This window comes from Vipera berus (genome assembly GCF_964194415.1).
Source record: "Vipera berus genome assembly, chromosome: 2".
Taxonomy (NCBI): Eukaryota; Metazoa; Chordata; class Lepidosauria; order Squamata; family Viperidae; genus Vipera; species Vipera berus.
The window spans coordinates 169,529,704-169,543,696 of NC_138203.1; positions in this window are offsets into that span (position 1 = coordinate 169,529,704).

Below are 13,993 nucleotides of genomic sequence, written 5' to 3' on the forward strand. Positions count from 1 at the left end.
TCACTGAAGTTTAGGATTATGGTCTCCATCCCAGATCTGCAGGCTGCGGAGAGGTCAGATGTGGTCTTTACGCAGATATCAAAATTGATGCAAGAATTAAAATATACCAGTTCGGGAGATGGAAACCAGGCAATAATACTCAACTATAAAATAATCTTATATAGTTCTCAAGAATATCTTAGGTTGTGCAGACTAAAACACTGTGTCACAGGAAAATACAGATTTGGCAAACAGAAGTCATAACTGTTGCAAGTAGGGGTTGTAGTATATAGATGACAATAAAAGTAACAATCACTGAGGTTTTCTTCACTTACCTCTCTCTGTAGCACAAACATATCCTGGCAACCACACTTTTTCTGCTGTTTCCTCATGAGGTGGCATTATCTGGCTCTCCAAACCATGTGTGAAGCAACCTTAAGCCATCCTTACTATACTGCTATTGAAGTAATGTGTTTTTCCTTATCCCAAGACAGCTTTGCTGTGGATACAATCTGCTCTACTTCAGGAACCAATGGTTGGTAGCAAAGTCAGATTGGATTCTTCTCTTCTTGCAGACATTTTGTTACCAGGCTAGGTAACGTTATAGGTTCTCCACTATTGCAATAGCAAAGGGCCCCTGGATCATCCCTATTCCCACTGCCCAGTTTGACCTAGTGTTGGTATGTTCCCTAGCCTCTCCAATCCCTGTGAACATCTGGAATAGCGTTAAACTCATGCCCAGAAGGAATCCAGTTAACATCTGGTAGCCTTGCTCTTTTTTTAACATAAAACACTTGCACAAAATTAGACTGAGTGTTTGTAGTTGTTGTTGTTGTTGTTGTTGTTGTTCTAGCCATCTGTCAAAACTTGCTTTCTTTTCCAGCCCCCATTCCACATTTAAAGTAATTGGTGAATGCATTCCGACTGGCTGGTGACATCGGCTGGAAAGGAATGAAATAAAGCTAAGAAAATGCAGCAATCACTGTCTTTAACATGACCTGCATACAACATTAATAAGCACCATTTGCAACATTGTGCCTGTGGCAGGGAAGGGATAACTCATGGTAACAGCTAATTTTATGTCACTTCATTTGCTGTTAGCTCAAGAATCGGAAGATAACACTGGCTTAGCCATAAGAAAGAATCCAGTTTGTTATAGAACTATAGAACCACAATATAACTAAGAAACTAAGATGCATAGGAGTAATCCACCATTCCAATTAGTGAAGAGTGTTAGATGTTAACATTGTATCTTGCTTTTATTTACTAGCTATGTTGGGGATGGGTGGGGGTGAAATGTTTTGACAGGTGCCAGATCATCCAAGAATGCCTGTAATTGCAAAACAGCATCTGGATAACTCTGTTGTCTCTTCTGCTATGTAGCGGGTAATGATTAATTACCATTTATTTATTTTTATGGTGGAACCTGTATCATGTAAAGTATGAATAGTTTTTTACAATATCCTTGCAATATAGGCCAGATCAGTGATCTAAATCATGTTGGGGTCAGTGACTAAGGCAGTGGGACTAAGTATGGCCTAGTCACTCTTGCAAATAGCATGGGCAAATGGCCATATGTTTGTTCTCCTATGCATTTCTGAGGGGGGAAAATGGTACTAGAAGTTGCTGGTTTGTTTTTCAGCATATCAGTTTGCCATTATTTAAAATTAAATTCCTTTCTTTTTAATGGTACACTGCAAAGGGTACTGAGAGATAGCCATAGGCACCTTGATATTTACAGGACTGATGTTGAGGATTCCTGGTTTAATCGGAAACAGCAGTTATAACCACCCAGTTTATCTGAAGCTTCTTTGTGTTGTGTGAATTTAGTCAGTGGAGTTAATTAGTATACTATAGTATAGTTAACTATGGCTTACCTCTTTTGACTTGATTTTATACATTCTTTAGGATACAGCTGTATTGTAACAAGGCATTTAAATGTATCCATTTGTCAAAGATGCAAATAAACAATGTAATAAATGTATAGGTCGCTATGTTGCACTGCATTCCTGTGCTATATATCTGTACCAAGACACATTGAATTCATCTGTTCTTGCTCCTAGTCCCGTGCACGAGGAATTTATTAGGAGCTGTTGAATACATTTCCCACACAAGCATCTTCTGTCATTTATAGATAAATGTTTTTGCTACGCATGATTGTTTGTTCACGTAACAGGGGTACTGGGTAAGATTTTTGCAGCAAAGATGTAGAAACATTAAAGGTGGAGGGAGAACTTGCCAGATGTATTTTGCCTTTCTATTATTGCTATTTATAGACAAGAATAATCAACTAATGGTGAGTGTTAAATTGATGCTAGGTTAGGGTCAATAGAATTCACAAGGGCTGGACTTGGATCTCTTGTGGCAATGCAATGACACCAAACTGATGACACGTTTAACTCCCCCTTCCAGTTCAGCCTGCTATTCTCCCTCAGGTGGCATTCTAATACTAAATCACCTGTCCCCAACCCATTCTTGGATTCTTGGTTTTATATTGTGAGCTGCTCTTAACAAGTTAATCACACGATCCTATTGGATTCTATGGAGTTGTATCTTGAGAAATGCTCACCATGCCTAAGATGAGAGTGGGATGTACATAGCTGTTGGGCTTAATTGAACAAACATAAATAAAAGTTTATGGATTGGGAAGGAGTGAACTCTTTTTTTTCCTAAAATGTACCTCCCTCATGCTCAATATGAAGATAATTATGAGTGTTTGGGTAAATGTCAGCATCTTATAGCTTTTATTTGGAAGAACTTGTGTCTATAAGTAGATATGCTTGGAAACAGTGCAAGTTAAAGGTCTTGTAATTCATTATCTGACTTTGCCAGCACTTGTAAAGTTCACTGACACTTATAATGATGTTCTGTATTTATGTGGCACCCATTATCCTTAAAAAAAATCTTAATTAAACTTAGCAACTCCCCAAAGAGATAAGCCTATTTTCAAGAGGCGCAGAGATATTGTACACTCAAATCAAGGCCAACCAAGTATTAAAACCAGGACATCACAAAGGAGACAACTTGATCGTTGGCCTGATTTGTAAAAAAATATATATCACATTTTCCCAGTGACAGCTTTGTAGGATTCGATGGCACAATAACATCATACAGTATTGTAAGGAAGGACCTCAGAATTTATCTGTCCTTATTTTCCCCTGGGGGAAAAAAACCCTAACATTTTTTTTCAGGGCTCAGATCAACGTTGGCATCTGATTAAATAAACCAGCCTTTTAAATTTCCCATATGCTCTAGAGTGGGAGTGGGTAATCTAGTGCCCTCTGGATATTTGGACCGTAACTCCCTCAGTTCCTTCTTTGGGGCCATGCTGGCAGTATGGTGTAGTAATTACAGTGTTAAACTAGGACCTGAAAGAGTCCAGCCTGCCCTCCAGAACAGGAATGCCCTGTATGACTCTCAGTCTACTTGTCCCACAGCATCGGCTGCTGGGGAGATAAAATGAAGAGAAATCTCCATATCAGGGACCTCTAGCCCTGGAGAAATAAAGCAGGAACTAAACCTAAATGTTATTCCTATGATAGTTGAAATCCCAAACATTTAAAGTAGCAAGTTGCCTATCCCTCGGGAGCAATCCTACGTTAGGGGCACTGTAAGATACTGAGCTGGCCATTCCCAAACTCTGAAGCCAATACTGCTGGGAGTCATTAATGCTGACCTGGCCAAACATACCTGGCAATGCTTGCTGAGGTGAGAGGGCTGCTAATCTTGAAAAGCATCCACACCTTTCAGCAGGGATGTCTGTAATCATCTGCCCTCAGCCCAGTTATTCCTGTTTTTTGCCCCCTCGATTCACAGGTGTAGTCCTCTGAGAACCCAACCTTCTTCTTCCTATCAGGTAATGAAGCTACTATACTTTCCATCATCACCCTACCCATTTGACCTTTTGGCTGCTCTCCCAAAAGGACGCCTCTCCCCAGTGCAAAGCATTGCCTGCACCTGATAGAAAAATAGGCATTTTCATCAAGTAAAGTCTTGACAGCCCGAACATGTTCAAATCAAAACACTTTGCTATCAAGAGCAGTGAATGGCATTATATTCAATGGCTATTTTTCCCCTCCATGGAGCTCCAGTAATCATGCAAAACAAAGTCCATATCTTTAAAGGTAAAGGTAAAGGTTCCCCCGCACATGCGTGCTAGTTGTTTCCGACTCTAGGGGCTGGTGCTCATCTCCATTTCAAAGCCAAAGAGCCAGCGCTTGTCCAAGGACATCTCCATAGTCATGTGGCCGGCATGACTAGACACCAAAGGCGCATGGAACGCTGTTACCTTCCCACCGTAGTGGTCCCTATTTTCCTACTTGCATTTTTACGTGCTTTCAAACTGCTAGGTTGGCAGAAGCTGGGACGAGTAACAGGCGCTCACTCTGTTACACAGCACTCGGGATTCGACCCGCCAAACTGCCGACCTTCTGATCGACAAGCTCAGCGTCCTAACCCACTGAGCCACCGCGTCCCTTCCATATCTTTATGCAACTCCAAAAAGGAGGTACCATATCAGACAGCCCATTGTTTGAACCAAGGGTGTCCAACCTTGGCAACTTTTAAGATTTGTGGACTTCAACTCAACTTCTACTTCCAGATTTGTGGACTTCAGCTCCCAGAATTTTGGGAGTTGAAGTCCACAAGTCTTAAAGTTGCCAAGATTGGGCACCTCTGGTTTAAAAAGAAAGACCAAAAGTATTCTTTCAGCGAAGGTGAGATTGTCTGAACCAGCATATCCAGGTGGTAACACTTGGGGTGTTGAGTTTTTCCTTTCCTTTTGTGATAATTTGTAAAGCTTTTTCCTAAGGCTCATCCTTTCACTGTGTTCTAGAGGTGGGAAATAAGATGGAAAATCGCTTTGAAATGGTACTAATGAAAAAGCCATTCAAGTTCATTATCTTCGCAATTGGGGCATAGGTGACCTCAGGGTGGAGAGAAGAAAGATAAACTTTGTGAAGGAAATGTATGGTGAGGTTTTGTCCACCCTATTTCTCAAGACTTCCATTGCTGGCCGATGGTGCTCTGCCGCTATTCGCGATACTGCTGGATCAATGGATGTTCATCACCTTTCAAAGTGAGGCTAGTTAGTATAAATAGGATGAGGTAGTTTGGATCCTAGTCAGGAAAATAATGCACTCAGAAGATTTTGTGTATTATAATGTACGCTAGTGTATTTAAATGTTTCTCTTTTTTCAGAAAGGGGGCATAGCTTGTTCAGAGAAGCATCCCATGAGATGGGAAAATGAAATAGTGTACAAATGTTCATTATGTGTGGATAGTAACAATGAAATTTTGTAATGGTCATCCTTTACTGAAGCTGTTATTTATAATTCTATATTTGTACCTACATGGGTGAAAAGACCTCTTATATCATTGTGTTGTGGATGTTTTGTTCTCTCTCTTTTTCTCTTTGTACTTTCTTTTTTCCTTCGTTTTATGTTTTCTTTTTCCTCTTCTGTATAAATAAATAAATAATAAATAAATAAACCGCCTTCCACAATCTTCATGAATCATTGTTGCCATCTAGTGGTGAATGCCAAGCTTACAATTGAACTAAAGCAAATCAATAAAACTTCACTCACTGTTAAGCCATAGTTTATTTAACTATGGTTTACTAAATGAATTACAACTCTTTTGGAAGCCACAGTGGTCTAGTCTGCTGTCTCAGTACAATGTGTGAAATAACAGATTTTAATGCTCCTTAATCCAGGTAAGCCTTTTCTGGGAATAACAGCTGCTTTATCAACGTGAGCCATTCATGAGTCCATAGGTCATTAGAACACCAAAATAGTGATTGCATTAAAAATGATGCAATAGTGTTCTTGGGAATATCCCTAAAGAATAGAATAGAATAGAATAGAATAGAATAGAATAGAATAGAATAGAATAGAATAGAATAGAATAGAATAGAATAGAATATTTTTAATGTCATTGTGTAACTCACAACGAAATTAAGAGCTGTCCACAGTGCACACTACACACAAGTAAAAACCACAAATAAGACCATACATTATTTACATACATCCTTCACATTCTATTCACCATTGTGTTGCCCCTAATATTGCACTTCAATGTTGCACCATACAGTAGTATTTAATATGGTTACAGCTCTAGGATAAAAACTATTTTTAGCCTATTTGTCTTTGTTTTTATTATCCTGTACCATCTGCCAAATGGTAATAGTTCAAAAAAAAAGAACATCCAGGATGAGATGAGTCTTTAAGAATATTTTGAGCTTTCCTAAGACAACGGGAACTGTACACTTCATCCGGGGGTGGGGAGAGAAGAGGGCATCCAATAATCCTCTGGGTGATGGTAATAACCCTCTGGAGCATTTCCTATCTGCTACTGTGCAGCAAGCAAACCACACACAAATGGAGTAGGTTAGAATGCTGTCTATGGAGCAATGGTAGAAGGTCATCAGCAGTTTTTCATTCAGTTGTTGTTTCCTGAGAAGTCTCAAGAAATATAATCTCTGCTGGGCCTTCTTAACCAAGGCGATAACATGAGCACTCCAGGTTAGGTCCTCCTTTATGGTAACACCTAGAAACCTAAACCTTGCCATCAGCTCCACAGTCTCCACTGATGATTGGGGGCTGGATGTCTGATCTATTCCTTTTGTAATCTATTATAAGCTCCTTGGTCTTAGTTGCGTTGAGAACCAAATTATTGTCTCTGCACCACAAGAGCAACTGCTCCACCTCATCCCGGTAGGCAGACTCATCCCCCTTGGAGATTAGCCCCACCACTGTTGAACGTTCTGCAAATTTAACAATAATATTGCTGGGATGAGTGGGGGTGCAGTCATAAGTGTGGAGGGTGTAAAGTAGGGGGGGCTCAACACACAGCCCTGTGGGGAGCCCGTATTAAGAATAAGGGCTGAAGAGAGTTAGTTGCCTAAGAGCGGCCAGACAGGAAGTTCATAATCGAAAGGCAGTTTGAATGTGAAAGTCTGAGATTGACAAGCTTAGACACCAGTGTCTACGGAAGAATTGTGTTAAGTGCAGAGCTCAAATCCACAAAGAGCATCCTTACATAGGTCCCCCGCTGCTCCAGGTGAGTCAGAGCAGTATGGAGAGTGATGGCTATGGTGTCCTCTGTGGATCTTTTTGCTCTGTATGCAAACGGGTGACTGTCAAGTGTGTATGGGAGGCAGGACACAATGTGCCTGCGGACCAGTTTTCCAAAACACTTCATGATAATAGGGGTGAGTGCCACGGGTCTATAATCACTGAGACTGTTAATAAAGGACTCCTTTGGTAATGGCACAATGATGGAGGCCTTCAGACTGGATGGAATAGTGGACTGGGATAAGGACCGATTGAAAATCTTGGTAAGGACCCGAGCCAGCTGGTCTGCACAGTCTTTAAGCACCCGGCCAGAAATGCCGTCAGGTCCAGCAGCCTTCCATGAATTCACAGCTCTCAAGGTACTCCTCACCTCATGCTCCTCCACAGTGAGGGGAGAGCTGTGGTGGACTAATGACTGTAGCACAGCTGCCTCTGATGGCTTTACTTCCAAGCGGGCAAAGAAAAGATTCAGCTCCTCTGCCAATGAAGCATCCCTGTCAACAGGAGTGATGTTATTGGGTCTATCGGTGGTGGTTTGTTGGATCCCCTGCCACACCTGCCTCGCATCATTGTTATGAAAATAATCTTCAGTCTTCCTCTTACAATCTACCTTGGCCTGCCGAATGCCTAAATAAATGAAAGCCAAGGGTTTTTGTGTGTATGCATCCGTGTGTGTCTGTGTGTATGGGTGGAGGACACAATCTTGCCCTGTGATAGGATGCCAAAATTCTGACATGGTTCCTCAAAATTCCATCATTGTTCTAGCACAGACCCGTCATGTCCTACTTGATTCTTCCAGCTGTAGTTCTGAATGCAGGAATCTAGGAATTCATGGAGTGCCTCTTAGCAAAGGAGGAAGAAGTATTTTTCCGCTGCCATGAAATCTGCTTCTTTGGGTAACCAAAAACGGCTTAGCAGTTTGACAGATTAAGGATGCAGGCTAAAAATGGTGCTCTTTCCCTTCCCCTGAAAACTGCAGATAAAGATAACACAAAACCAGGGGGCTGCTGGTGTCATGGAAATGAATGAAAGCAACTGCCTTCCAGTACAAAGCAAAACTTTAAAGGGAGGGGGTAGATGCCAACAGTTTATCTTTAAAATGCACACACTTATCACCCGAGACAATATTTTCTTCTTGAGAATGAACAAGCAAGAAGGTCACCTCTTCCACTCTTCCAATCTCATCACTTCTAAATGTTCTCTTGAAAATATTTTGCTAGTTGGAACAAATTGGCATCATGTTGTTGCCCTTTTGATCTCAGAGAATTAAAGCCACTGTCAAATGTAGGGCATGGAAAACCAAAAGGCTCATTTGGCCAAACTCCCACACTTGGATGGAAAGATGCAAAGATGACACATGAATCTAACACTCTATCTATGTCTGAGGAATAGATGGATTGTGATGTTGCTGGTCTATTCCCAAAGAAGTACAGGTAGTCCTCAACTTACGACTACAACTGAGCCCAAAATGTATGTTGCTAAGTGAGAAATGTGTTAAGTGAGTTTTATCCCATCTTAAAAGACCCTTTTTGCCACAGTTGTTCAGTGAATCGTAGTTGTTAAGTTAGTGACACAGTCGTTAAATGAAGCTGGCTTCCCATTGACTTTGTTTGCCAGAAGGTTGCAAAAGGGGATCATGTGATCCTGGAACACTGCAACCGTCATAAATATGAGTCAGTTTCAAGCGTCTGAATTTTGATCACATGACTACAGGGCTGTTGCAATAGTCATAAGTGTGAAAACGGTCATAACTCACTTTTTTCAGTGTCATAACTTCAAATGGTCACTAAATGAACTGCTGTAAGTTGAAGTCCCTCTGGATATTTTCAAACTCATGGAAAACATGAAAAAAACTTCTGGAAAATGTACTTTTCTTTTTTTCTTCTTTTTAAAACTTCCGCTTCTGTGTATCCTTACCGCGGTAGGCAAAAATACAAAGAACTTACAAGCTGTTCTAATAAAAGTTGAGCACGGTAAAAAAATGAAACTAAAATTAAATATAAAGGCCAAACTAATGACAACAGGAACAATAACCAACTTTACAACTAAAAGAACCTCTGTCTTTTTTTTTCTTTAATCCCATTTATATCCCGCCCTTCTCCGAAGACTCAGGGCGGCTTACAATCTAAAGCACAAATCAATGTGCTTAGCAATAGCCTTCATTCTATGTATATGCCTGCTTATTAGGGCTTTCGCTCCCCCCAAGCGGCATTTTTACAAAGTCAGCTTATTGCCCCCAACAATCTGGGTCCTCATTTTACCTACACCTCGGAAGGATGGAAGGCTGAGTCAACCTTGAGCCTGGTGGGACTCGAACCTGCACTAATTGCAGGCAGCTGGTGTTACTTAGGGAGGCATTAGCCCACTGCTCCACCAAGTCTTAATTATTAACTATGGAAAATAAGGGAAAGAGCAGTCAAGAAATGTACCACTGACTAACATTTGGTGCAGCAGCCCTTAAGGCCTTGGGAAAGATATTCAGATGTGATGTACCTATGAAGAGCGGAATACTCTATATGGGAATGAAATTTGAATTTTTGAAGAAGCAGGATCGAAACAGCATTGACAGTTTTGAACTTTGATGTTGGAGAAGATTCCTGGAGAATACCATGAACAACCAGATGAACAAAGAAACGGATCGTCAAACATCAACTGAGAAACATCACTCGAAGCAGAAATGACCAAGCTCAAGTTATCCTATTTCAGTCACATTATAGGAAGGTCTTGTTCTCTGGAGAAAACTCTAATCCTGGGAAAGGCAGAAAGAAAAAGAGAAAGAAGATGACCAGCAGCAAGGCGGACCGACTCAATTACAGTGGTGATGGGTGCTGTCTTGGAACATCTGGAGGACCAGATTAGGGAGAGATCATCAGAGAGGACATTCTACATGGTCAATAAGAGTTGACACCAACTTGACAGTACCTGGTCAATCAGTTTGCACTTTCTAATCCTTACAATCCTAAACATCACTTTGAATATGTGCAGAAGACAGCTGAAATAGCAAACTCAGATAATAAGGAAACCACGAGTCTTTATATTGCGGAGGATGGTTCTGTGCTTGAAAGTGTAACAGAAAACAGCCCTCTACTTGTGAGCCATCTTCTGTTTGAATGTCTTCCCAGGTTGTGACCCAACTAAAAAGGTATGCAGCTCAAGAGTCTCAAGTCTGTATGTCAGACTCTTCAACAGTAAACATCTGGATAGGCATGCAGTTCACCCAGGTACCCTGTTATTTCTTCTTTAAATGGTAGCAGTTATCTCAAGATTGGCACATTTTAACTCTATATGTGCATATTTTGCAGTGAATTTGAATTTTCCTTTATCCTCTTTTATTTTGTGGATTGGATGGATCGATGGGTGTGTAAAGGGTCACCTGAAACTGAGAGCAGCTCCTCCCTTTCTGCTTGGCTCATCATCAGAATGGGCCATCCATTCCTTTCTCAATTCAGTGACTCCCAACCCATTGCAAATGCACCCCATGATTGATGTAAAACTGCTGTTTTCTGACCACAGCCATCTTAAGCCCTTCAGAATGGATGGTTTCCAATGAATTGTTCCATTTTAACAGTAGTCGAAGTTTCAACTGGCTGTGGTAACTGGTACATCCCCTCTCCCACAGCTGCCAGTTGCTGCCCTGGGCATCCATTTAATCCTGGACTGTTAGGTAGCTTTGTTCTTCATATGTTTTCATAATCTTCCAGGTGATCCAACAATGGTCCATTAAGTCAATGAATAATCCTCATATCTAGGAACTCATGCTCCATTCAAATCTTCTGTTTCTTTTTTGTTTCTGCCTAGGCTGGGTGAAAGTGTGTGTGGGGGTTGCTTTCTTACCTTCTGCCCACAGCATTAACAAAATCTTTTCTCCCTTTTCTTCAAACAAAAGCTTAAACTATTATATAGGAACGTTCCAACTGTGTTTCTATGAAGCTGAACTCTCAGTTCATCCTGGATACAAGATTTCTGTGGGCCTATAGAGACAATCTGTTCCCCGTTGCTTTGATTATTGTGGTATCAGAGTAATGATGATACCACACTGGGGAAAACAAAAAAGAAAGAGTTTGCAGATGTGTCAAAAGAGGTGATGTGGGAAAGGGAGGGTGTGAGAACAGCCGTGTGTTGGGAACATTGGGAAATTGAAGAGAAGACACAGGGACTGTTGAGAAGGGAACAGTTCCTAAAAGGAAAAAGCAGACTGGTCCATATAGCCCAGACATGTCAAACACAAGGCCCGGGGGCCGGATCCGGCCTGCGAAGTGGTTTCATGCGGCCCGTGAAGCCATCCTGGAAACAGTGAGGGAACGGCCCCCACTGCCTTGGCCCTGGCCCAGAGACCCTCCTTCTGCCAGAGACCCTCAGATCTGTCCCACTCCTGCCCAGGCCCCCATAGGCACCCTAAATGTGAACGATGTAGAGCTGGCCGTGCCCACCCCGTAGGCCATACGCACTTTAGCCACGCCCACCCAGTAGGCCACACCCACCCTGGCCATACCCACCTGGCCCCTTGAGGGCAACCGCAATGCTGATGCGGCCCTCAATGAAATTGAGTTTGACACCCCTGATATAGCCAATGAAGTTTGCAAGGATGGAGAGGCAGGAAATAAGCGAATGGCTACTATAAGTCTTGCAGTGGACATAGTCCAGATTGATCCCCGTTGCCAATCCACTGTAAATCAACCCAATTAGGTTGAAAGAAAAAGAGCAGACCAGCTAATACAGGTAGTCCTTGACTTACAATAGTTCATTTAGTCACTGTTCGAAGTTACAATGGCATTGAAAAAAGTGACTTATGACCATTTTTTACATGACCATTACCGATCCCCATGGTTACCTGATCAAAATTCAGATGCTTGGCAACTGACTCATATTTATGACGTTTGATGTGTTCCAGGGTCATGGGGTCACCTTTTGCAACCTTCAAAGTCCACGGGGAAGCCAAGATTCATTTAACAGCCATAATACTGACTTAACAACTGCAGTGATTCACTTAACACCTCTGACAAGGAACTATCTAACAACTATCTCAGTTAAGCAACAGAAATTTGGGGCTCAGTTGTGGTTGTAAGTTGAGGACTACTGTAAATAAATAGCTACTTGGCAATGTTAGAAGTAAGAAGGATCTCACCTGTATATCTTTGCTCTTTCCAATAATTTGAGGAAGGAAAATACTTACTATGAGAGTGTACAGTAAAGTGGAATGTTGAAAGCCTTACATATATTTATTACTGGCCATTCAGTCATTTGTGCCTCTGTACTCTTCATGAACGGGACGTGGTGGCTCAGTGGGTAAGGACGCTGAGCTTGTCGATCAGAAGGTCGGCAGTTTGGCGGGTCGAATCCCGAGTGCCGCGTAACAGAGTGAGCGCCTGTTACTCGTCCCAGCTTCTGCCAACCTAGCAGTTTGAAAGCACGTAAAAATGCAAGTAGAAAAATAGGGACCACTCCGGTGGGAAGGTAACAGCGTTCCGTGTGCCTTTGGCGTCTAGTCATGCCGGCCACATGACCACGGAGACGTCCTCGGACAAGCGCTGGCTCTTCGGCTTTGAAACAGAGATGAGCACCGCCCCCTAGAGTCGGAAACGACTAGCACGCATGTGCGGGGGAACCTTTACCTTTACTCTTCATGAACGGACATACTTTATCTGCCACTAGTAACTGCTTCTTTGAGTCACACATGTGATATCAGTGATATTTAGCCTCTTGTTTTGTCACCTTGTTTTCAATTTTTCCAGCCATCAATTGCCTATATATTATATGTCCCAAATATTTAAGTTTCAACTTCCTCAGTTGTGCTTCTAGTTATCAGTTTGGTTTTACTTCATCCAATATGGAATGGCTTGTTCTTCTCAAGCACCATAGTTTTAAAGGCACCAATTCCTATTTATTCAGACATCCTGTCAATCCAAATTTCACAGCCATATGTCACAACTAGGAAAATCAAAGACTTCACAATATGTAGCTTTGCTGCCAGTGTGCTATCTCTGCACTTTAATATTTTGTCTAGACCTATCATAGCTTTCCTCCCAAGTAGTAAGTATCAATTTATTTAATGGCCATATCCTCATTCTAATCAATTTGGAGCCTTGAAAGATAAGAATCTCACTTTTTCGAATTTATCTCTGCCTATCTGCAGTGGGTTGGCACTGCCTAATCCCTGTGGGGATATTGTTGTGTTTGAGCAGATCAACTTCTGTGCTGTGTTATTCTTCCTTCGTCAAAACATTCCTTAAATCTTTCTAACCTCCAGCCAACAAACTGTATCATCAGCATATCTGAGATTGCTTCTACTCAGCAATTTTAATTCAGTTTGCTCTTTCTCTTGATACATATTCTGTACATGGGTTACTTGCCCAATTTTGAAGCATTTAGTTGCTTCACATTCTCTTCTAATTGTTGCTTTCTGGTCACCTTACAATTCTTTAATATGCAGGTGTGGTGGTTTGGCACGCTTAAAGCCTTTAAAAGATGTCCATAGTTTGTTTTGGTCTTCATATAAAAGCCTTTGAATGATCACAAAAGCAAAACTAGACATCTTTTTGGAACTCCAGTGCCATTTCCATTATTGACCAGATGTTAGCAATGTAATCTTGGATGCCCTTGCTTCTTTGGAACTCATTATTTTATTTTATTTTTTATTTTATTGAATTTATATACCGCCCTTTCCCGAAGGACTCAGGGCGGTTTACAGGGTATAATTTTTAAAACATTAATACAAAAATTAAGACCAATTTAAAAAAGATTAAACTAAGTCCCTGCAACATGTAAAACCCCAGTTAAAACCCCAATTAATACTCAGCCTGAGCCGGAAAGCTCGAAGAGCCAGTTCTTCAGGTCTCGGCGGAATGATCGAAGGTCGGGGGCGGTCCTAAGCTCCGCAGGCAGCTGGTTCCAGAGGGCAGGCGCCCCCACAGAGAAGGCCCTCCCCCTGGGTGTCATCCGCC